The sequence below is a fragment of the Astatotilapia calliptera genome, chromosome 2 (assembly GCF_900246225.1).
Source record: "Astatotilapia calliptera chromosome 2, fAstCal1.2, whole genome shotgun sequence".
NCBI lineage: Eukaryota > Metazoa > Chordata > Actinopteri > Cichliformes > Cichlidae > Astatotilapia > Astatotilapia calliptera.
This window is the reverse complement of record NC_039303.1, coordinates 347,078-350,644: the sequence shown is the minus strand read 5'-3', so window position 1 is coordinate 350,644 and position 3,567 is coordinate 347,078. Positions and strand designations below refer to the sequence as shown.

The window sequence follows — 3,567 nt, the reverse complement described above, 5'->3', positions numbered from 1 at the left end:
TTTCATGTAATAAATCCACTGTTTCTAACTTTTCTTTTTTATACATTACAGTCAGAATTAGAAACTGATCCGGGACATGGAGAAACAAATCCAGATACAAGAATATCTAGAAACATGTCAAAAGATAGTAAAAGAAAAGCTCCACAATTAAAAAAAAACACATTCATAGATGGTATTCAAAGCATTTACATCTATTGGGAAAACTTAACAGAGAAAATTATCAAGGTAATTATTCATGTCTCTCAACAAAATTATTAATAAACACAGAGAAGAAAATTAGGTTAGCTAGAAGAACAAGTACATTTCTAACCCAATTTAAAAAGGCAAGAGTTATATGTGTCTAGATATCAATCCAGCTCAAGAGCCCTCAAATTATTTCTCATCTTCTGCATGTTCTGTTGTCCTGTATCTAGTCTTTGTTCCTGTATCTAATTTTTCCACAAGAGAAAATTGCTACAGAATAAACCAATGAGTCTCCATCTGTCTGATGAAAAAAACAACAAATGGTGAGACTTATTTACAAAGGCATGCATTAAAAGATACTGAAAACTTGGTCCTGATATTTTTCAGAGTTACCTGCAGAATTTCCTGATCTCCTTTCACTGTCACATTTGTTTGCAAAGCAACTGCATCTGTGTTGATAGACAAAATCACAACACAAATGTGAGTCCAGTTTTATTGAATAATCTTACAATGATGTGGCCAAGATGTGGTTTGGGCCACATTACAAGACCATACACCTTCAGACACAAAGGTAATAAAACAGAATATGATGATGGGAAGTATCTGATTACAGAGGAAGGAAATGTGGAGCTTTTGGTGACGTGTAGCATTGTTGCTGAATTTTTTAAAGTGTGCGAATTTTTGTGCAAATGTTTAAACAATAGGAATTCCATCCCATTTGTTGTAATGCACATCAATAAATATGGTTATGATATAAGTAATGAAATAAATATATGCTACAATAAATAGCTTTATGAGTTCAGTTTAAAATTATATTTGTGTCCCTAAGATAAACTCAAACAGATTCATTTGGTTGTAGAAGATTTAAAGTGGATTATATAGGTTGGGGGTCATTAAAATATACAGCGTAATTGCAGTAAAAAGTCATTGTAGGCTTTAAAAATTTAAAATACTGCTTAAAATACATAACACAGATAATCATACATGAGACAGATAGATAATAATGTATAATAATGTACGCAGCTCTATTATAAGTATCAGATCAATATCATCAATATCAGCTTGAATTTTACCTGGTGTCAAATTGGAAAGTAAATCATATGGCACATCACTAGAATGATGTTTGTGTGACTTTTCTTAGCATGAACAACACTTACCTTTGCTTTGTTCACATATTCCTCTTGGAGTTCGACAACAAACAATAATGAGAGTCACAGAAATAACCAAGAATATTATTGCCATAACCAGCACAGTAAGTTCAGAACCTGATTTTTGCTCTAGAAAAAAAAAAACAAGACAGGAAATTATTGATGATTCTAAAAAACATTGAAACCTAGCTGTCATATTATTCAAGTATTAACTAGTTGTCTGTTGCAGATTCATCAACATTTCCAAAGAGAGAAATGGCCAAGCAAACTATTAATATTGTCATTTGAATAAATCCTGATTGTGTTGATTGCACTACAAAAAACAAACAAAAAAACAACTCCCAAAATATATTTTTGTGAATATATAGTATAGATTAAAGTACTTAAGACCAAATACCTTCGATGTCCAGTTTAATTACATTTCCAAATAATATCTCCCCACATGTGGCCACAGCACAGTAGTAAGTCCCAGCATCAGAGGAGCTGACGTTCTTAGAGAAGCGATAAAGACACCTCTCCTGTGAGTCTGATATTCTCTCACTTTCACTGTGTCTGTTTCCATCAGTGTAGATGATGCTTGGGTGTAATGGATCTGATCCAGCTCTGAACCAGAACACATTATAATCTCTGGGACACATCTGGTCAGAGTCAGAATAGACTGAACACTGGAGAGTCATTGAATTTCCTGAGCGCAGTGGATTTAACACTGTTGGCCATTGAACAACAGTATAATCTGATGCTGTCTCGTTATTTCCTGTGGAATACAAAACACAAATACTTTCTTTATAACATGACCAAAAACACCTTTAAAGTTTATAAAAGTAGGACAGTGTTGACTAACTTACCTTTTACTAACAAATATGTTCCAGTCCATTCAAGATTAATCCACTCTATCATTCCACAGTGATAGATTCCCTCATCGTCTTGGACTGCTTTCAAAATGGTCAGGTTGCTAAATTTCTTATCAAAATGTGCTTGAAATCTTGATTTAAATGTTTCTTGACCATACTCGGGTGTTTGCAGTTTTTACAGTGACACTATTAATTTGAGAGTATCTCCGACACTTCTGCTGTGTACCAGTGGACTCCTTTACTCGCTGACCCCATCGGGCAAAGCACATGTTATGTTCGCTGGTTCACCAAGCTGAACCATTTTCACTGGACTAGCAGTATCTGAATTAGAATATAGAAAAGTTATAGTTTTCTCTACACATCTATTTGACAATAAATTCTCAATTTAGAACATTTTAGTAAAGTAAAATGCTCACTTACATCCTTGATGAAGAAAAAAGCAATACAATCCATAACATGACCATCGTGACCACTGCTCCTTGTTGAGGACTTTGCTGGTATTTCACAGAATGAAGGAGGTGAAATCACTGTATTCGGTAAGACAGTAAGATGCTTCTGATTGGTCAGTACAGAATAGATTCAAATGTAGATTTCCTGTCACATTTGCCTCCTCCTGGGCTTTGCAAAAGCTCTCATTTTCTTTCATCTTGTATTGTAACTGCCTATTTTGTTAACTCGAACACTGTTCCCTACATGTTATAGTTATGCTTGTTGTTAAACCTTACGGACTCAAAGAGTAATTGTGATTTAGAATAAGAGTGATTTAGCCTCATATTGGAATTTCTTTCGTTTATGTATTGATGTATTGTGTTAGTAGTAGTGCTTTTATGTCACCTGGTTTTTGCATGCCTGTTTTCACACCTTATTCACGCCGTTAGCCAGATCATGTGGTGGGGGGTCAGGTGATTGTATCTTGGAAAGTAGGGAGCATTCACACAGGAAGCCTGACACCAATGTGGGGAAAGATTCTATAGGTGGTGAAGAGGGGAAAGAGACAAGGGGATCAACCACTGTAAGAGGTGATAAGGGATTGTTAACTCTTTCTTTGGGTGAAGTGTGTAATGCCTTTTGGTTGTTGACTGCTATTTAAACCCATGGCTGTCCCAGGATTGGGAGAGTCTACTAGGCTACGTCCACTGAAAGACATGCCAAAATATAACCAGATTCTTTAAAGAATATGTTGACGTATTCTTCAGATTGTCCAATAAAATGTAACCAAATACATGTTTTAACACACCAGAATTAAATCTCCTTCCACTTGGCTATTAGTGCTATTTGACTGAAGTATCGGATTTGAATTACTCTAAAATTTCAACAGCACAAAATGCTGTGAATTTCAAAGAATAATAAATAAATATTTCACCACAGTAAATTCTTACATATCA

The 3,567-nt window shown here is 34.8% G+C and overlaps 1 pseudogene; it reads right to left on the bottom strand.

Moving 5' to 3' along the window:
• Positions 1 to 408: 408 nt before the first annotated feature.
• Positions 409 to 2,646, bottom strand: LOC113029838 (uncharacterized; annotated as a pseudogene).
• Positions 2,647 to 3,567: the final 921 nt, after the last annotated feature.